The 21969-nt window shown below is 43.0% G+C and overlaps 1 protein-coding gene across 7 annotated transcripts in view; it reads left to right on the forward strand.

Moving 5' to 3' along the window:
• Nucleotides 1-21969, forward strand: part of SULF1 (sulfatase 1) — a 154522-nt gene that overhangs the window by 11615 nt on the left and 120938 nt on the right. For 2 of the 7 annotated variants that reach the window (XM_074577241.1, XM_074577236.1), the window contains exons 1-2: nucleotides 14867-15207; nucleotides 16454-16546. The exons of 2 other annotated variants lie outside the window; for them this stretch is intronic. The gene's annotated coding sequence lies outside the window, so the exon portion shown is untranslated. Of the gene's footprint in view, nucleotides 1-14866; nucleotides 15208-16453; nucleotides 16547-17636; nucleotides 17685-21969 lie in introns of those variants that run through there. 3 more of the 7 variants (XM_074577242.1, XM_074577235.1, XM_074577239.1) reach the window with 2 other exon arrangements.

Raw genomic sequence — 21969 nt, forward strand, 5'->3', positions numbered from 1 at the left:
AACTCATCCAGCATCCAGCATTCAGGATTACAGCCGCTCATCTCAGCTTGCAGCCCTGCCAGTACCTCTCCTACTCCCCCCGTCTTTCCCAGAGGGTGAGTCCTAGTTTGGGAACTGCTGTTTCCACTGGATTCCAGTTCCTGGCAACCTATCTGTAAAATACTTTGACCAAAAGGGAGCTGTTCCCCAGAGACTGCGATGCTAATTCTGCTGTGTGGCGCTGGTGCGAATTCAGAGTAAATCTCCTGGCCGCACACCAGCATTGTCCTGCTGGGCTTGTCCCCGTATGTGTAAAATGGGAAAACCTCTACAACGCATTTTTGAAGTGTAGCACCTCACTCTTTTGCCCCTGAGGTTAGCTGCACTCTTTGGTTAGCAAAATGTCTCTATGCTTATTTCTATTCTGCCACAGCCCAAAAATGTTCTCCCTCTTCTGCCAACAGCCTTTATTAATTCAGATACTTTTCCTTCAAGTTTCATTAGTTATATGTTTTAAAGACGAAATCAAGCATTACTTGGGGGGTTGACAGACACAGTTTTCACTGCTGTTTCTGGAAATGTGCGGGTGTAAACTGTGTAACGCGTCTATGCCAGAGTCTTTCCCAGAGCTAGTTCTTGTCCCCGCTTTTCATTTACACTGGTGGCTCACCAGAGCCACTGACTTGCCTGAGTGAGTGGCTGCACATCTCCTGGAAGCCACTTGCTCATCCCTTACAAGGCGGAGGCAACAGCAATCCTCAGCGCTATTTGTTTACCTATCCAAATATAGATTTTAAAGGCTTATTATAGTCATTTGACTTCGAAACATCTTGGCCCCAGAATACTGGGTAATTAAAACAAATAGACAATTTCATGGAAATTCTGCTCTTTTCTTCAAAGGTTTCTGAGTTACTGAATCATGTCCTCTCTAAACCAGTGTATCCTTCTCCCGGTGTCTGTTTATTATTTCAAGGCTGAAACATATGCATCCAAAACAAGGAAAACAATAGTGAGATGCTTTGTGGAGAGTATGGAAGTGGAGGGAAACGATTAGAAGCTGTGATCTCAGTGGTAATGCTTAGATATAAGGCACTTGCTTGCTCATTGACCCTGAAGGGGGGACACCAGTGTGACAGACACACCATTCCTGCATCTGAGACCCACTTAGCTTCCCTGCCGTGCACCGAAGTTGGGAGAAATTGCTAGGTGTCATCATGGCCCATGTCATCCACGGCACCTTGCGTGCTTCCGCTTTGTGACAGTAGGTGAATTAGGAGTATACAGAGAGATGTGGGGGTTTTTTTATGCCTGAAACCCGAGAGCTGCTGCTAGTGGCCGGGGATAAGTCTATCATGAACAAAATATGTCACAGTTCCAACCCTACGCAGATGAGAGGGTTTTCTGCCTGTCTCCCCTGCAGTACCATTTGTGGTGGGATGTGGATGATCTCCCCACACGCAGCCCGCGCTGCTGCTGTGCCAGAGCCACCGGCTCATCCCGGCAGAGGATGCGAAGTGGCTCCGCAGGGACGGCAGAGAGGACGTCCATCACAGCTCCTGTCAGGCCAGCACTTGAACTTGCCTGACATGTAGGTGATTGCTAAATTTGTCTCCGAGACTTCTTGCAATGTACAAAAAGACAGTGATAGAGCTGCGCGGAAATATGATCTGATGTAAAGCCCCAGCGGTTTTCTACTTTTTAGAAAGGTTTTGTAATGTGTTTGAACTGGCTGCCTAGCTATCTTTGGCTGCGATTGCTAATCCTTCAATGTCCTTACCCGGTGTCCTTGATACTCTAAATTAGCTAATATTTTTAGAAGATTTTCATTTTTATTTTCGATTATGCAATGGATATATCACCGGATATTTTTCATGTCAGTATGATTAAAATGCTTAATCCCCTCAGAGAAATTTGCAATGATTTAAACCACTGTTAGAATTCAGCTTTAAGTTTTAGGAGAGTAAAAAACCCAGTAAATTTAGGAGGCAGTGATTTTTTCCAAAAGGTTTTTTTTCACTCTCCTAAAACGTTGGGACAGATTCTTTGCAGAGGCAAACACGATGCAAGTGCTATATGGATACAGGGGGACGTCATGTGCATTCATACAACTGGGGTGTCCCAGTAGTGGGGTCCCAGGCCAGCAGAGGTTTTCTAAGCAGCTGAAGGGACTATGACAGCAAAGCAGTGGTGTGCCCTGATCCAGAAGTGGGGACAATCAAGAGACCATATAGAATCATAGAATCACAGAATCACAGAATCATAGGGTTGGAAGGGACCTCTGGAGATCATCTAGTCCAACCCCCTGCCAGAGCAGGGTCACCTAGAGCAGGTTGCACAGGAATGCGTCCAGGCAGGTTTTGAATATCTCCAGAGACGGAGACTCCACCACCTCTCTCGGCAGCCTGTGCCAGTGCTCTGCCACCCTCCAAGTAAAGAAGTTCCTCCTCATGTTTAGGTGGAACTTCCTATGCTCAAGTTTGTGCCCATTACCTCTTGTCCTGTCCCCGGGCACCACTGAAAAGAGCCTGGCCCCATCCTCCTGACACCCACCCTTTAAGTATTTAGAAGTGTTGATAAGGTCCCCCCTCAGCCATCTTTTTTCCAGACTGGAGACCCAAATCCCTGTCTTTCTTCATAAGAGAGGTGTTCCAGTCCCCTAATCATCTTTGTAGCCCTTTGCTGCGCCTTCTCCAGCAGTTCCCTGTCCTTCTTGAACCGGGGAGCCCAGAACTGGACACAGTACTCCAGGTGCAGCCTCACCAAGGCAGAGTAGAGGGGGAGGATGACCTCCCTCCACCTGCTGGCCACACTCTTCTTGATGCACCCCAGACATTCCTTAACACATGCATGTGTTTAGGAAGAGCCAAAGTGGTCCAGATCTCACCCTGTGGACAAGACCTGAAGCTTAAGTTGGGATGGGAAGCACTTTCAACAGTGACTGCTGCTTTGGCAAAATGACCAGAATTAAACTTCAGTGAAACAATCTTCAGAAAACCCAGTATATGAAGGACCTTGCCTGGAAGGTCTGTAATGTCATTCTGCTTGTGGAAATAAAGAACCTCAGAAAGTGCAATCTTTGCATACAAAAGATGAAATGACCTAATCAATACATTATATTCATAAAGGAATCCTTTCTGTCAGTCAACTTTCTCCACATTTTTCAATATTCCTGACTTCAATATGTAGTGGAACTTACATATGTTCATATCTTGATCTAATAACTATGGACCTGTATTAAATAATCATTTTTAATTTGCCTAGGTGAGGTTCAAATTTAGGCCTATGTTTCTCCAAAGTATTATTTGTATCACTTGTTTTTAATATGTTCTTTATTGTACAATCCGTATCAGAACACTTTCCAGGAAATTTCTATGGTCTAAACAAAGGTCTTTGTGATTATTAATATTCAAAATATAAAAAGATGCTCTGTTCTTTTTGCCTTTCTGTTTTTTAATTATTCTCTTGAGAGAGATACTGAAATTTCAGAATTACAAAGGACTTTCAAGTATATGGGAGTCAGATTTCTCCTTGGAATTGTACAGATAGTTATTTTCAAATCCAAGTGGCCTGTGAAGAGTGTCTGGGTTGTTAGAATGAATTGCTAAGTTATACGTACAGGTGCTAAGTGTTATTACGTCAAAGGGTAACTGCAGGAAATGAGATCACCCAAAGGTACCGCAGGCACTGCAATAATAAGAACTGGGTACTGCAACCCTATTTATCCTTTGGTTTCAAATCTCCCCCTGTTAAAACCACTCATTAACTATTCTGTTGAATGCTGTGAAGGAGACCAGGCTGAGGTGGAGGGATACAATGAATTCGGACTGAGTTTTCAATTAAAATCCACAGTCTGTTCTGTTTCTGATAATCTCTAAATTCTTTTGAAGAAATGATCATTATAACTGTGTTTAATCTGTTCTCAAAACAGACTGTGAAATAGCCATTGTGTATGCACCTTCTGTTTTTATAACTTCTGCGCTTTGATATTGTAATTGATGCAAGTGGGTGCAATTAAATCTTTATTTGGAAACTTGCACCAAAGCAAGTCATTCAGAAAAAAGCCACCAATGTGCTTTGACTCTGGATTCTCACACATATTTGCACTTACAATCAAAGCTTTTGTTCTGTTAAACTAACAAGGGCTGTTTAGCATAAGAAAGAGTTAACACAAGCTGCCTTAGGTTGTGCTAATTTCAGGAATAACACTCCAATGGCAAAAAAATCTGCAGGAAACTATGCTGTCCTAATAAAAACGACCAATTTTTATTTTAATAGGTAACTCACCCCAAGTGGAAATGTTTATTGTTAAAAATGATCAGTGATATGCCAACTACTACTGTCACTTAGTGATCAAACACCTCTCTCTTGATTTTTTTAAGTGAAAGAAAGATCACAAAAGAGCAGAGCAGATCTTTAGCTCAAACTACTTCTAAAATAGTCAACAAACTCCAGTACTTTCACTTGTTGGGCTTTTACATCAGCGTGTGAGACAGGCAGGGATGGAGATCTGCAATTAGCTGCAACTCATGGTTTGTTAGCATGTCTTTATCACTAGCGCTGTGACACAGCTATTGATCAACTATCCCATTACTACGTATGATTCAGGTACTGCTGTCTTAATACTTAGCTGTGGATTCATTTCCGTGAAAGGATATTTTGTAGAAGGGTAAGCGTGATTCATTTCAGTGAAATGATTTGTCTGCTTGGTCCCAACTGCAGGGCCAGGCTGTAAAAGTACAAAGCTCAGTTCACGCTCTCAGCTGCTTCTGGATCTGGAAAGACTACAGGTCAAAAGCTTTTTTCTTTTGCTCAGAGACTCTCAACTAAAAGGGAAAATCTCAAACACAATAAAAGATGGTATGTGTATATTTATATATTTATAAAACATAATTTCGTTTTCTTCTCAGCAAGTTCAGGTAGAACATTTTACCACCCATGAAGCAAAGTCATGATAGCACATAGTGGGTGTAGTCAGGCTTACAAGCCCTTACAGCAAGTTTAAAAACCTCTGTATACATTTATCTGGAAAATACCATCTTGGCCTTCTTGAGACCCAAAGAAGACAACTTCAAAAGGGCACTCTTTGGCAGAACACATCTCCAGCACAAGCCAAGGTTATTTATGGGGTTCCCATGTCAGGCTATCTTCCTGACAGGAAAGGTCAGCCTCCTCACGTCTCTCAAACAAATATGGTAGAGACGCTAACCTCAGTCTAAGTCTATTGCTATGAGGAAATCAAACTCAACTCCACTGAAAACTTCTTTATTGTCGATGAGACAGGTTTAAATAACACCTGGGCTAGTGCCTGAAAAATATGCTTGCTTTCTGATGATTGCCTTTTGAGGTAATTCAGCATCTCAGGAACAGGTCTCATCTCCTGTAGTAGCACAATTACCCATTAGCAGAGCACTTTCTTTCCCTAGTCCCATCCTTCGGTAGATGATGGTTCTCCAGTCTGACTCATGTGGAGTTTGTGTGGGTTCCAATATTTGATTTGAAGATCAGCCTAAGACCATTTAAGATGAGACTGTCTCCCAAAGGTGATGTATTTTTTCTTCTCTCCCTTGGCAGTATGTTTCTGTGCCCTTTCTTGTGTCAGCACTAACACTTTCATAGCTCTATGGTCTGACTAAACCTGACTGAAATTCAGCCATTTGAAAAAACAGAAAGCGGTCAGCTAATGTTTATGTAAAGGAGTGAACAGGAACAAGAACCGGGAGGGGCAGAGCAAGGGAAAAGGATGGATTGTCACTTCCAGTGGTTTGTGCTGGATGTGAACCTGCCCTCTGAAGCTGCATCATCTGCAGCTGGCGTGCAGCTCCCAGCTGCCTCTGCGGAGCCAAGTGTTGTCAGGCTGCATATTCTGTCACAAATTCTGATTTTTCAGTATAAAAGTGACTTTCTGATAGCATTCAGTTTGAAGAAAATACTAGAAAGGCCTCAGATTTATTAAAGTGTGGAATGCAAACAAATTTCGAAACTGGTTGCAAAAGGGCATTTCTGTCCTTTTTTTAGAACCACGTGTACAGCCTTGGGAGGAGAATGAGCCAACTATAAAAAATATTCCGAATTCTCCAGGACGGTACAGAAGGAAGAATGGCTCTGCCTTTTATACTAGGCTAACTAACCAGGTTCCGCCTTCCCACTGATCAATACCAGAACGAAGGAAGAGGAAAAATATTTTCCCTCCCTTCAACCAAATGTGGAATTCAAATAAAAACAAAATAAACCAGACAGGCAGATATTACAACTTCCTGCTCCAGTCCTTTTAAAATTCAACTTCACTGACACAAGCTTGGAAAAGATTCAGTGTCCAAAATTACCACTGAGAGTAAATAATAATTATATTTGCCATAAGGGGAGGTTTTGGGCAAGTGTCAGCCTAAGGACAGCAGATGGGACTATCTTTTGGGAGTTTCCCTTTGTTGCTGTAGTAGGTTTTGTTTGAACAGAGAGAAGAAGAGGAGAGGAGAGGGGAGGAGAGGAGAGGAGAGGAGAGGAGGGAAGGGAAGGGAAGGGAAGGGAAGGGAAGGGAAGGGAAGGGAAGGGAAGGGAAGGGAAGGGAAGGGAAGGGAAGGGAAGGGAAGGGAAGGGAAGGGAAGGGAAGGGAAGGGAAGGGAAGGGAAGGGAAGGGAAGGGAAGGGAAGGGAAGGGAAGGGAAGGGAAGGGAAGGGAAAAAGAAGGGAAGGGAAAAAGAGAAGAGCTGAAGGGCTACTCAGGCCAACAGTGGCGTCAGGAGCAGCAAATGCTTTTCCAGCCAGACTTCCATTTTGCCCCTTTCAATCCTGCCCCTTTCCTCTCTCCTGTGTCCCTTTCCCTTTAGAGGTTATATTCTGGGAAGTGCCAAGGGACTGCCTAAGTAGAGACAGGGAGCGTGACTGCTGTGTTAAAGGGCAGTGGGGGAGAGCTGTGGGTACCGAGAAGGGGGAAGCCATGAGGGTGAAGATCCTCCTGTGCCACAAGAATCGAACAGAAACTGAACAGTGCAGAGAGGGCCAGACTGTCAGAAGGGTCAGGAATCTTTCTCACCCACAGCCTTTCAGAAATGCCACAGGCACCAGCCTCTGCAGCCCAATGTCTTTTTTCAGACTCTGTCCTTTGTGAAAACCTCCCTGAAATGCATCAAACCCTGTTAGCATGCCTTTCCTGCAACTGTTCCCCTAAAACCTTTTGTTAACCCCTCCAAAACCTTTCCCCTTCTTTGAAGACCCTCCATCTCCTTGCTGCCCAGCTTGAATGCCCTCAGCCTCTTTTGATTTCCTGAAATTTGACTAATACCTTCTTGTTCTCCAAAGTACAATGACTTTTTCCATCCCGTCTCCCCCAAATCTTTCTGTCACTACTCCAACACTGAATTTTGCCTATCCTTTCTTCATCCTTGGGACAACACAATTGCACCTAGTCCATACAGCCAAACAATCTGCTGCTCACTAGGCCCCTTAGATGGCATCACTCACACCTGCCTAAACTAGCTCTGCTTGGAAAGAAATGACATCTGTCTTTATCACTGAAGACCCCCGTCAACATCAATATAGGACTTGCACCTGTTCTTCGGACATTTTATACATCCAGAGGGATTGTTCTAACCTGCAAAATAATCATGATGTCTTCCAGCAACTCTCCACTCCACGTTAACAATTCCCTCTTGGCCTTTTTCAATATTACGTTTCAGTTTTTACTCTGTCACTTTTTCAGTTTTCTCTACAATGAATTTTTTTTACTGACACAAGATGTGATGTTTTCAGGAGATGAACGAGAGGTTTTGGCAGTAGAATGAAGACATTCTGGGATTTTGGCACCTAGAAAGGGAATGACAAGTGGTTTGGGTCAGTGGGATAAGCACATGAACTTCCTTTTTTTCTTTTCTTAAAGTAGCCGTCTACATTTAAATTGTTATCTAACGGTCATGTTTATAAACGTACTGTTATATGATGTTTGTATTTGTTTTTCAATCTATCATAATCCTTAATTTAGGGCCAGCAACAAGAATTTAGATATAGAATTATATACATATGATCCTATACATACATATATTTTAGATGTGCATATATCTTTAATTCTACATGTCAATATTATCTATACATGTCTACACATACATTTTAGGGATGGATATTGGCATTTAAGTAATTCCCATGTGTAGGAGAAGATACTAATGGCACCCAAGACAACACTAGGAAAACTTGATTCCAGCAAATGCATTCTCCCATGTGATGAATACTGCCTTATCATTCTTTTGGTAACTTGGGGCTGTATTATGACTTTATGACTTATATGTGCTTCCCTTAGGTGTTATGTCTACCTCAAGATTTATGGTCAAGAGGGCCTTGAGTGAGTCTGCCAGCTATTACGGTTGCATTAACCTACCCTTTTACTCATAGGTGCTTATGTTAGGTGCCAGTTTCCTTGAGGTTAATTGCCTCAACAGGTGCAACTCTGAAGTTAATTATATATAAGAGGCAACCTAAGCACATTGGCCTGTTTTCTCAGTGAGAACAGAAGTGAGACTGAAAGGTCTCTGCTACCATATAAGAATTTCTATACAGAGGTATAGCTGGTCCTGCAATGTGTCTGGTCTTTCTGCTCCCAAATATTCTCATCTTTATGTTTAAGATGAGATCACAAAGGGGTTAAATGAAATATTTTACTAAAGTGTTATGGGATTTGCTGATGCTTTGTTGTTATAAAAATAAAAGGGCTACAGGGGCTGTTTCTTCCTTGACTCGCTAGGAAAAAATGAATCTGTATGTTAAACTATGTGTATTCCCACGCTCTGTTCAGAGCAACATCATGAACATAGTTGTTTTTTTAGGCAAGTGGTACCTTGACTATGTGCAACATTAGAGGCATACTCAGAGAGGGAAATGGTAAGTCTGAGCCTTTAGAATGAAAGTTTTACTGATCTTGATGAGTTTAACCTAGGAGTCATTCAAGTCCTTCATTCTTTTTCATTGCAAGTTTTTCAGGCTGGAAGTTTTGAGTAAAGGTGAAGATGAGAATGAGAATTATGTAAGAGGGAGGGACTTAAAGATGACCATTGGTCATCAGTTTACTAATAATTAACATTAAAAGCTATGAGACATTCTGGCTTCTAAATTGCTGGCATTTTTTCAATTTTTGTTAAGTATTGGATGGTTTACCTCAAATTTTTTCAGTAATGAAACTGAACTCTGTCCAAAAATGTGAAGTCAGCACAAGTTCTGAGAGCACATTGCTCGCTGAGTTCTCACACTTTAAAGCCTTATAGAGTCCATATATACTCTCCCCTTAGCACTTTCCCCACTGCTGAACATAGGATCACCTACCTTGTGCTGACTGGTTAAGTCTGTTGATTTTCCTGCCTCTATTTGCCTCTGTTTTCCAACTGTCTGGTGTGTTGAGCTCTTCCCAGACTCACTGATCACTTGTTTACTGTGTTAGAGTTGGAACTTCTGGCCAACTGGCAGCTGAGAAGGGAAGAACCACAGCTTCTCAGTGTATTAAATCGTCATATTAGGCTCTAGCTTGGAAAAACTTTTGCTGGCTTTGTTTTCTTTTTCCCTAAGCATGACATGACAAATATGTGGGGTTTTCATTTTTGGGGGTTTTTTTCTTCTTTTTTATTTTGGGATGTTTTTAAAAAAGTTTAGCTATGACAAATCTAACCAGCTCTCCTGCTAGGATAAGAAATGTCTTTTTTTCATTATTGCAGTGGCCTTGCTTGGTACTGAATTGCTATGGAACCACTAATAAGGGAGCTACCTCAGATGACACAGTAACCGAGGAGAATGAGTATTTTGGGAGGGGATGTAAGTGAAGCAATACAAATTTGGGACTGAAGTTCATTACAACCATTAATCTTCTTCTGGGGGCAAGTGATAGCGATGACAACAATCTGACAAATTGTAAAGCCCTGTAATGAATTGAGTCAATTATGAACTTTTGTCTCTCTCACCTGCACTCTATCCTCTGTTCTGGTTACCCCTCAGGGGAACTATTTTTAGCATTGCAGACCTGAGATAAATTGTAGTTGGGTATATCTTCCATACCATCTGATTCCGTTGCAGGGAAGATGGAGGGGGGCAGGAGAGCTTCCTTTAAAAACTGAAGAAGGCTAGTCTCTTCCATCCTACAACAGCTATGCGCAGGCAGTTAATCGTGAGCCTAGAACTGCACTCTTAATGCATTTCTAAAGCAGTCCTCAGTATGGATTCACACTGAGAGAGTAGAGTACATGTTTGTGCCTATATACATTACCCCAGAAAATATTGAAATTGTTCTGGGACACCCGAACTAGCATCCACGCTTCTAGGATACAGAATCATGCATTTCCCAGTACTTGCACTGTATGTAACTCACTGAATCTTTCAGTATTTTTTGCATATTAGCCTTATCATATTTTTAAAAGAGAATAGTCGTTGTTGGAATATTATGTTCAAATGAACGGTTTGAACAGGCACAGTGAGGAGAAAGCTACTCCAGTGGGTATTTGGTTCCATGTCCTACAAGTTATCTATTTCTTCTTATTCTGACCAGGTTTTAGAAGAAAGAGTTGATCTTTAACTATGCCACTCAAAGCTCTCCAGGTTTGGTAGGTGCACTCTGAGAGCCCAATGAAGCAATTCAGAGCACTGAAGTGAAGGAATGCCTGGCTCCTGAATCAAGTTTGGCCTTGGGCATGGGCTTTCAGCATGGGGTAATGCACAGAGGTGCCAGGGGGACGCTTTTAAAAGACCATGCCTCTGTGGAATTTAGGTGACACCAGGTTAGGAAGCAGCTGAGCAGAGTTTTGCACAGAATATAGTTTGGGATTTGACACCCAAATTTTACATGAGCCCATGTCTGATTTTGGAATGCCCACAAATGGAGAAAAATAAAATTAACTGCTGACTTCAGTAGCAGCTGCTGTATACTCAATACTTTTGATCAGACCATTTTTACTTAGGTTCCTGAATAGGGATTTGTGAGCCAACCTTTAAAAATCTTGGCTGAAGTTCTTAAAAGGAATTCATCTCTCTTATACTACCCATGATGAGGCCCCAAAACTACCAATGGCTAAATTCTTTAAGAAAGCAAGAACAGCTGTACCACACTAAATCATGGGTATACTGGGCTTGGCATCCTCTACTAGTGGAAAATAGTAGATGCTTGGGGTAGCATGTAAGAATAGGGCAAGCACAGAATGATTCTTGTCCAGGGTCCTCTCCAGGCAGTTCAGGCATTCCCTGTACCAGAAGTTCTGTATTTGTACTTAATTGCTTTGAGTAACTTTTTTTTTCCATTAACTTGCCCAAACACAAGTAATCTTTTTCATTCCACCGCATCCTGCAGCGAGGAGTTCCAAGTCTTCACTGTGCTCTGTATGAAGAAGCGTAACTTTCTGTGCTTCTTTGAACCTGCCATTTGCCGTGATCTTTAAAGAGAAAGATTTGTTGGTAATTCCTTATTTACCTTTTCTTTGCCACTAAGGGTTTTAGAGGCCTTTTTATTATATCGCATCAATATATCACCCAAGTTCAACATGAGCCTCTGCACGTGTACATTTTAGGCTAGAATTTGACCATGGACTTGTCTGTAGATTTATAGCCTTGTTCTAGAACCTCTCCTGTTCCTATATAAACTCTTCAAGACTAATTGAATCCAGGGTAGACTTATAATGATTTAAGGAAATAAAAGAACAGATTCTATTCATATTGGCAGCAGAGATAGACAGAAGTTGCTGCAGTAACCATGAAAAATCCCCTTTAATTACTTTTGAGACCTGAAAATGATGGAGCTGAGAATTACATGAGGTTCTTGAGCAGAAGTGCATGTGTGGGAATGTGTACGTATGTCCGCACAGACACACAAAACTGCCAAGGCCATCAGTGCTGGAGGAAAGGTGGCGAGTTTAGTCTAGGCAATGCTGAGTGAAGATCAGCGGCCTGGCTTAAAGACACTGCTGGCGACCATGGAAACTAATTGGAGCTAATAAGTAAAGGGACATATTAACTGTGGGAACAAAACAGGAACGACTATTTCTTGATATCACAATTACCTACGATTAATCTTGCATATTAGGATTGTCCTGAGTTTCTTGCGTAAAGCTTTATTCACTTTATTATAAATCTCATCTGAGTGGGTCAGTCTGACCTCAGCAGGAGTTCACGGGTTTGAGAGTCAACTTGAGAACCTGTTTTATGACGTATTATTTTAACAGTATTTCAGGTACTTCTCTTCTTAACAGTATTTCAGGTACTTCTCTTCCAGTGCAGCTTTCATTTCAGCCTTTAAAACCTAAACTCTTTGCAGATGGCAGTCTGGATAGAGGAGAAGCGGCGGAAAAGTCTGTTATAAGCTGTCACAGCAAACTAAATCTGGCTGCAGTCATCAGAGTAGCGGTTAAATTATCCCGCAACATCAGCAGTAGCTTTTATGTGAAAACATGATCATGTGCAATGTTTGAGGGCTATTGCTAACATTGGTTTTGGAGATGAAAGTTTGTATTTCAAGTTGTTGAAGAGTCTTTGAAGATAAGTGTGTGTGTGCATGTGTCTCTATGTACAAAGCACGCAATTAGGGGTCCTTTTACCATGTCAATTTTACACTTTTGTGACTTGACAGGCATCAGCAGAGGCATCCCTGACTTACGCAGGCATAAAAAATAACAGACCTAGGCCTGTACATCATATGAGTGCTCAGTATCTTGTTCATGTATATTTATACGCAGATAAAATACACAGCGTCATGTAAGCATGCAACACAAAATAAACTCATAGTACTGTACATAACTGTCGTTCATGTTGGTTAGAAGTACCTAGAGGTTAAACCTTGTTGAGTTTGCATCTCATCTCACCAATATGAAACAGAGCAGTTGTGAGCTGAGCTGCGTTTTAGACAGTGAGTCAGTACGCAGGATGATACAGCACAATTTTGGGGGCTTTTTGGTATTCCACATCTCTGATCACTATACATTTTTAATGCAGAGTTACTAATACAATACTGGTAAAAAGTACAGCTAAAGAGAATGCAAATTAGTTTTATAATGTCTCCAGGGCTTTCTGAGTGTGTAAGGTTATCCAGCCTGTTTACAGACCACAGTCTGCTAGAATAAAACAAAATCAAGCCAAACCCTTGCCCTGAAGACATAATTGGCAATGTTAAGAATCTTACGATACCCCAGGGACCATAGTTGCATCCCTACTTCACCACATACTATTGTTGAAAATATTGTTTAGGTGTTTATTTATCTGGAATTAGCAGATTAGGGAGCAGTGTTTTAGTGAATACTGAGCATATGTGAAAGCAGTTCCAGATTAATAGGTGGAAACAGACACCATATAATCACTTTTGTGAAGAATTTGAGTAAATGCAGTTGTGACTACAGTTTCTTCTTTTTCTTTTCTTTTCCAAGTCAGCTCTGATAACAGCAAACTGGGCACACAAACCACAGCTCTTTAATCTTACTTTTTATTAAGTATTCATTTTGCCACTCGTGATTCAGAAATAGCCTTGTGTAAGGTATTAAAGAACAAGTAAGCCAAATCAACATTTCAAGACTCTCATATGGCTTTCATATAGCTGGGGAGAGTGTGTCTTTTCACAATTGCAAACCTTTCTTCAAGTTGGATGTTAACACTTTCAGAGTAACTTTTAATGCCAAAACAACGTTCCTCCCTTTCAGTTCAAAGAAAACACAACATCTGTCATAATGTGAAATGTAGATTTAATGCAAGTGTCAAGTCAGGCACTTGGTAATGAGGTAAAAACCCTTGAGATTTTAAGTCTCTCTTCCATGCTATCCTATTACAGGGAGGGGAGAGAACTGTTTCTTTGGCACTTAGCAGCTTTTCTGCGTCCCTTATCTATCCTTCCCGGACGTCTTCTGTAAATTAGCGTATTTTTCCTGGCAGTGTCCCTGAGAGGGAGGAAGGTGGGATAACGCTCGCTTTGTGGACGAGGTAAACTGAGGTACAGACTGGACACAGTCCAGACCTGCCGGGGCACTGCCCAGAGCCCCCGGCCCCGGCTTGGCGGGGGAAGTGGAGTGGGGGGGGTGGGGGATGTGACGGGTGCCATGTCCGGATGGGACGAGCAGCGAGCCTGAAACTCTGGGACTGCATCCCGCAAGAAAGTCCGAGGCGGTGGCGGAAGCGGTGGGGAAGGCGCGGGGGCGGGGGGTGGCAGGGAGCGGGGGGGAAGCAACAGGCTGGTGGCACCGTTTCCCGGAGCGGGGCGGCGGGGGGGGGTGGCGCGGAGCCCGGTGCGCGGAGCCCGGTGCGCGCCGCGGCGCGGCGGCCGGAGCTGTCACGGCACCGCGGGCGCGGAGCGGGGGGAGCAGTCGCGGGGCGGGCGGGGAGCGCGGCCCCGGGCACGCCGGGGAGCCCGGGCATCTACAGCGGGTCCGGGGGAGCGCGGGGTGGTGGGAAGGACTTGGGGATATCTGTGCAGAAGTAGAAATATTCGCCCTTTGGATGCCCCCTCGCCACCCCCCCCCCCCCCCCGCCACCCCCCCGCGTCCCCGTTTTCCTTCTGCCTCTCTCCTGCCGTTCCCTCAGGAAGGCTGGAGGCAGCCACGGGGTAATCGCGGCACGGTAAGGAGTTGGGATTTCGGGATGCAAATGACACATTGCGGTGCAAACGACTCCCGCATTAGCACTTTGTCAGGATCCCGAACCGCATCTTTTATCTCTTTTCGAAAAGCGTCTCTCGGAGGAGATTGCCCTCAATAGACCCGCCATAAAGAGATTTTAGTGTTGCTCTTGTGCTTCTGTGCATCCCACCGTGAGGGGGTCCCAGTGGTCCCTTGGGAATACAAGGAGTTGTGAGAAGTAACACAACTGGCCACCAGACTAATCCACTCCCTCTACCTTCCCCCTGGTACCTCCCCCTTCGGCTCTTTTTTTCAATAGCAGCCCTTTCTCAAAATCTCAGGTTACTTTGCTAAAGAGTTCTCAGCCCTATAGTTTCTGCCCTTGTCTCTGCCTCCAGCTCCTTAAGAGCCACCCAGCCCCAGCGATTGGATTGGGCAGCCCGTCTTGACACACCACTGTGCCGAGTGCTTGAGGACGTGTTTCAACAGATGGTTGGGGTTAGTGTGTGTCATCACACTCGAGTGGGGATTAGGGGAGAGAGGCAGCCTTGCTGGAGCTGTGTGGTCTTCCCCAAGTGTGAGCTGCAAGCAAAAGGAGAACTACCTAGCTTTGGGGGAGAAGAGGGAGGAATCGTTTCCAGCAGCTCGGAGGGAAAAATAAACCCCCACACTTTGCTCAGGTAAAGTAAAAGGCACCTCATGCCTCTTTCTCTCGCTTTCTTTTTCCTTCACGGTTTTCGGAGGAATGCTAGCACAGCACACTTGTCAAAGCCAGTTGCTGCTGCCTTATCAATGCTGCTATTGTACGGCTGACAGATAACAGCGAGCACAGCCTGATGCTTGGCTGTCTTCATCGCGCTAACACTCTTAACGCGGCTAAGGTCACGCTTTTGAAGGTGTAGATTAAGCAAATCTCTTCTTGGAGCGGTGTCTCTCAGCACGGCGGGAGCCTCCTCTCTCTCCCCCTCTCTCTCCCGCAGGCTCCGCTCCCCTCTCCCGCACACACGTGCTGTGCCCGCACCTCCAGCGCCGGGCCAGCGGTAGCCCGGGGATGTTTGTTGCTGTGGCTGCGGGATTAAACGCCTTCGGGTCTCCATAGATTCGTGGAAACTGCGTGGTCGGGCTGGGGGAGAAGGGGGGGTTAGCGGAGGGGAAAGGAATCGCGGCAGAGTATTTCCTAGGTTTTGAGGAGGATGCTGGAGCAGCGTGCAGCCTGTCTGGGGCTCAGCTGGGAGGCAAACCAGAACGGTTTTGAAAGTGCATTTGAGATGTCTGTAAAGTTTGAAGACTCCTTTATAGAGACCTGGCTGGGCTTCTGATGATCCGTATCGAGATGGTTTGGCTTACACATGGGCTTAAAGTTAAGAGAAAATCAGGAAAGTAGGGAAAGGCAGGGTACAATGTAGTGCTGCTCCTGCAGCTGCAGCAGAGCAGATGGATGTAATTCATTTGCAGATCTGTTTGTGAAAGTTTTACAAGTCATTGAAAACTAAGTAGCATCACTATAATGGATCATTAAAGTCTCACTATATTTATAGATTCTACACTAGCGACCTGAAGTGTTAATTAAAAGTAAGCAAAAATTTATGTTTAGGAAGGAAAGGGGGGCAGAAATGTAATTAGAAATTAGTTATGGAAGTACTCTGCTATCATTTTCATTTAATTCGACTATTAAGTTCATTGATGTCAGGATGAGGGGAAGCCCAGCAAATTAACTAAGAAGTCAGAAATGTTATCACTAATTACAGTATGTTAGCTTATCAGAGAATTAAGATGTTCTCGTTGTTTTACTCTAAATGTTCTAGATGGAGAAACTAGAGGATGCGTTATTTTGCTTTTTTTTTTTAAATAAAAGATTTACAGTATAGATATACTATCATCCTGTGTAGAGTAACAAAATCATTTGTTTCTTTCGCACTATAACAGATCTTCACACTAACTCTCACATACCTGTGGTGCTTATGAATTATCGGCCTCCTACTTGTGAAAGAAATCTAACACTGTCCTCACCATTTACAGGTGAGATATTCTATAAATAATACTGTATATAATGTGTTCTGAAATAAGACCTTTTTAGTAGGCTGAGCAAGGGGATTTAGAGCTGGTGCTTTGTGATTTTGGCATTCAACTGTGTAACGATGCCCATAAAACCATGTTTCAGGTTGCCTCAAACCAACTTTTTTTGTTAACTTCTTTTTTTTTTTTTGAGCATGCTTATTTGGCTTCTTTACAGGTTGTTCTCAGCTTGTATTTTCAAACACACTCTTCAGTAAGAATGTGTCCTCAGAACTGACCCACAGCAATTTGAAACAGAATTGAAGCAATTTGAAACAGCATGACCAGACGAGGACGCATGTGAATAAATTTAACCGCTTTGTTTTTTCTCTCAGTTCACTTTTCCTGATTGTAAAAAGTGACGGAAACTTTTACAAGCTTAAAAATGAAAAGCAAAACCAAAGGAAACCCTCACTATGACTCTATGTTAAAGCCTCGTATATTGGATTTCCCCTCTTCAGTCTTCCCAGGGAGAAGCCCAGTAAGCCAGCTTCGGTGCACAGAGGTCTAGTCTTCCAGCAAAGCTAAGGTGCAGCACTGTGGCGTGCACCGCCTGCTGCTGCCACAGCCTAACTGAAATGCATCCCTCTCTGTGGCTATCGTCAGATCGCAGAGCAGATGATCTATAAGAAAACAGATTTTTCAAGAAAGTGCTAACTACACATGCCCAGCTTGTTATTGTTTTACTAGAAAAAAAATAACAACAACAAAAAAACCCACCCAAAACAACAAACGAGTTTCTCTAGGACTGCCAGAAACTCGGAACAGCAAATCATGTTTTTCCTTCCTTTATAATGATGGGGCTGTTTAAAAGACAATGCCCACGGGGCAGTCCAGCTTCTTGTCAAAATGTAATCTACTGTTCCAGATGGTAAACATTCAAAGACATATTTATGGTGACTTCTACATACCTTCCTTTGACATTGGCTTTTTTTTCCCTGAGAGCACTTGTACTGGGTACACACATGAAGTTCCCATTAGCATCCTAGCAGCTGTAAAAGTGTTCAGAACTCACAAAGATGTTCCTCACAGTGAGATAAAAATAATCTGAGGAAAAGATCTGAGACCAGTACGACCTCAGTAGATCCATGATACGCTCAAGGTAAAAAATTCCAGAGGTACAAAAAGATCCATAAACTGCTGCATGAAAGCTGCAACACATTTTTGTTGCAGCTAATTCATCTTTGCTTGATATGGAATGCTGAACATACCAGGCATGTCTGTACTATCAACTGTGTTTGTGATGGGAGGGAATCTGCACTGCACAAAAGCTGGTGGGTTTCTTTTTCCCCCAGCTAGTGAAGACTAGGTGGGATACTGGTTGTCTTCATAGACTTGTTTTCAAAGTGTCACCTTTTTTTTATTTTTTTCTTTTCCTCCTTGCTGCTCCGAGCAGTGAGGCAGACCCCAAGAAAACGTGTTCTGCCCTGAATTGTCTTAGTTATGTGTCAGTTTATTGCTCTTCAGGGGCTTCCTCTTCTTAGCACTTGATAATCGAGGTGGGTGAGCTTGTTCCATCATAATATGCAACTTCAATTTCTGCTGCTTGGCATGTCTCCTTGGCCTTTCATTGATTTTTGTCTCTGTTTCAGAGGGAAAAAAATTTAATTATGATTGGTGTAATTTCACATTGAAAAAAAAAACCCTTGGTGAATTTCCAAATGGCATGTAAATACATCTTCAAAAAGTAGGCTAAATGAGAGGTCATTAGGGAAAAAAATGCACATAGGAATCCAGAAATATCCTAAAGATGGCAAATATCAGTGTGAAAATTATTGTAACAGCTCTCATTCCAGTCAGGAACTGATAAAAACAGTTTATTAAAAATGTTGTGATGGTGGGGACAGTGTTTCCAAATGTGGAAACCATTATAAAACCCACACTCAGTGGAAGTTACACAGCTATGGAAAAAAATATTTTGAAAGATTTGCAAATTCTATTCTGACCAAATCACTTTATTGCAGACTATTTTCACAATTTGCTGTTTATTATCTTGCTTTGTTTAGCTGACATACTGTATTCGATGTTATATGTTTGTTCATGCAGGATCAGGAGTTTGGGCTTTGTGTGATGGCAGGACTCGTTCTTACGCAGGCCGAGGCTGGACACTTGTCGCAGATGTCATGGGAGTCATGGGTTCCATGATTTCCTGGGCTTTAGAAAGGGCTTTGGGGGATTTGTGTTTGAGAGGGAAGGCAGACTGATGCGATAACAATTGAGAAAGCTCCTTTCTGAGTGCCTTGAGAGCTGCAGTGTTCAACAGAGAACGAGGGTCCCGTGACAACTCTGCGGTGACACAGAAAGAATCCAATTAGTGGCCACTCCTGCTGTTGATACTAGATCTCTCCTAAAAAGTTTCCACCATTACCACCCTCATTGTAATCCCATCCACGACACTGATAATGGGATCAAGAGTGTGTTTTCAGAATGCCTGTTTAAATTTTAACTGCTGTCTTAGGAGATTTTGAGGATATTAAATTGAAGGCGCTGACTAGCACAGCTCACAGGAGATCTACGTGACACGCGTGTCACCCAGTAGTTGTCTTTCTCATACTAGGTTTTCCTAACACCTCCATGACAGGCAGAGTTGCTGTAAGCTACAGACGGAGCAAGGGGGCTGTATATCCATAGCGAATACTGCATTGTGTTGTGGCTGTCCCTGCACTGCCACTGCCCGCAGACCTTGTCCCTACGCAGTTACGCGTGCGGAAAGCAGCGGGAGGAGGGAATGGGGAGATGATACGATCCCCTTTGCTGTGCCCCAGTAGTGGCAGCAAGTCAGCCTGCTTCTCCCTTTAACAAATCCTAGATCATCACTGCCTTCCCAGCTGGGCCAGCAGCATAATATTCCCCCCTGCCTCCCTCTTTCTTTTTTTTTTTTTTTTTTTTGTCTTTCACTTGTCTTGCTCCAACACTAAATCACCGTTTCCATATGATCAGAACGCAGTAACTCTACTGTTCTTCTTACCAATCAGGGCACGTTCAACACTGTCTTATGCTTGTGGAGGACGCTCTAAAGCGGAAAGACTCAAGGCCTTCACCAGTGTCACCTCAGCGTGCAACACAGTAATATATGAATTGCCAAACCACACACTTTTTAGCTGAATTATTTTAGCGTATTTCAGTTATGTCAGTAGACTCCTTTTGAGAGCCCCTGCAAGATCTTTGCTTTAGTATTATTTGTTCATGCTCAAAAGTTATTGTTAACTGGTTAGACTAATTCCTTTTTAATTTTTGGTGTCTTAAGACTTTTATTGTCTGAGAAAACCAATACTTGTTTCATCTTCTGGTTTATGCGTTGCACACAGCAGATTTGTTATTGGTGATTTCCTAGAACTTTAATTCCCACTTTGAGAATCTGCTTAAAAGGTTTGGTAAGCCTTTGTTACTGTGTGTGCTCTATTGATCCTGGAGCTCTGAGCCTTCCCGGCCTTAACCATCACTGGAGATATGGTTACAGTGAAAGATTTTTGTAATAGTTGACCTTTTCACCCAAGATTCTATCATGACTTTCCTAAAATTTTGTTTCAATTTATTTTACAGCAAAAATTAACTTACAATTGACTATAATTCTACATTTCATCTTTTATAGTTTCCTATGAAGTTGATAATGTTGCTAGAACTCCAAACAAAAAGTACTCCTTTTCCTCAGTTTTATCACAGGCTAGTGTGACGATACCACCATTATATTCTAGAAGATTTCTAGATGTGGTACCATGCTATGGAAATCCAGACTGTTTTGTAGATCATTGCTAGATTATCCACAGAAAATTTCATGGAGTTTCTAAATGGAAGCAAAACACAGAACATCAATAATTGTGTGGGGTTTTTTTTTAATAAAAAAACCTCTCCTGATGTTGTCTGAGTTTAATTATGGCATTGCATGTTGCCATTTCTCTATGATGTGACTAACCCATCTTAGCAAGAAGAGGAGCTGCTCCATGGCAGCTGTATTTTTGTGGTGCTTCACAGGAGGTGAACTCTGCTTGGAAAGCCCACAGAGAAGATGGGGAAGCCTTTGGCACTAGAATTCTGGAGAATAAATGTAACAGGGAGCTGAACATAGGGATTGTTTTTTCTCAAAAGCATCCATAAAAACAGAAGAGTGGTCTGTTCCAGTATTGTAATTGCAATGTGCCAAGATGTTCATTATCCTAGCATGTGCACCGTTTTGTCTGTTTTCACTTAAAAACAGAAAAGTGTGTTAGCAAGCCCATAAACGTCTGCAGAGCTGCCAACTCTCCTGACTTTTATCAGTAGTCTCGTGATATTTAGCCTCCTTTGTAAAGCTTCAAGTGTTAGAGGCAAGATATAACGTGAGAAGTTCAGATCTCTCCTTTCTGTTTTTTTGGTGTTTTTTTTTTAAATCTAATCCTCCTGGTTGTTGAGGAAGCTGACTTGCATGCAGCTCCAGAAACATGAAGGAAACTAACGGAAATCCCAGATCTCACTATGTAAATGCATGCAGACTTTGGGAATAGGGTGGGTTTGTGTACGTTACGCCTGGCAATTAAAAAAAAAAAATCCAACCCTTTTTCCTGAGGTTTACTGTAATCAGCTTCCCCCAAAATTTCTGATCATTTGTCTGATAACTCCCATTTTGTTAAAGAGGTTTTATTGCAACAAGACTCCTTGACTCCACTCAGCCAGTGGAATAGCTTGGTGCCCTGGAGAAACCCATCCTTGATCCTCCCATCCTCTGCCTCCAGCAGTGTGTTCCCGTCTCCTCCCTCATGCCAGGTTTGGCTCTTGGCTCACCTCCTGGCATGCTGAAGGAGCTCACTGGAGCAGCGAGAAGCTGCGTTGGCTGCCCACTTAGTGAGTTGGTTCAGCTCAGCAAGCGGACAGAAGATCCACATTGTGCAGCGGAAGCAGTTGGAGCTGGTGGCTTGGGGTGAGGGGGAACAACGTGGCCACCCCCTTAGGGGGATGTGAGCTGTAAGATCACTCAGGTGTCACAGGTGGCACCTCACCCTGCGAACCAGGGCACTCTGTTTGTCTACAGGAGAAGGTGCGATAACAGTGCCAGTGTTGCCATAAGCAGAACGCTAAATGTACTCATTTTTAATGAAAGTGTATCTGTTTATATGGAGAGGATTGCTGCAGTGTTCATTGAGAATACGGAAAGGCCCTGCTTACTGTTTCTGACTTTTTTAAGTCAACAAGTAGGCTTTGGAGAGAAGCTAATAAGAAGTGTGGGTAGAAAAGAGGAAAGAAACACAGGTGGCTGCTGAGCTGCTGCTTTTAAAAGATGAATGAGATTCCGAGAGTGGGATCCAGTCTGCATAGCTAAGGCACTTTAGGTGCCCCTGAGTCTTAAATACTTATACAGTAGCTACCTAAAGGCATGCTCTCTCTCTGATCAATGAAAGCATCCAAGCACTGCG

The sequence above is a fragment of the Larus michahellis genome, chromosome 2 (genome assembly GCF_964199755.1).
Source record: "Larus michahellis chromosome 2, bLarMic1.1, whole genome shotgun sequence".
Lineage (NCBI taxonomy): Eukaryota > Metazoa > Chordata > Aves > Charadriiformes > Laridae > Larus > Larus michahellis.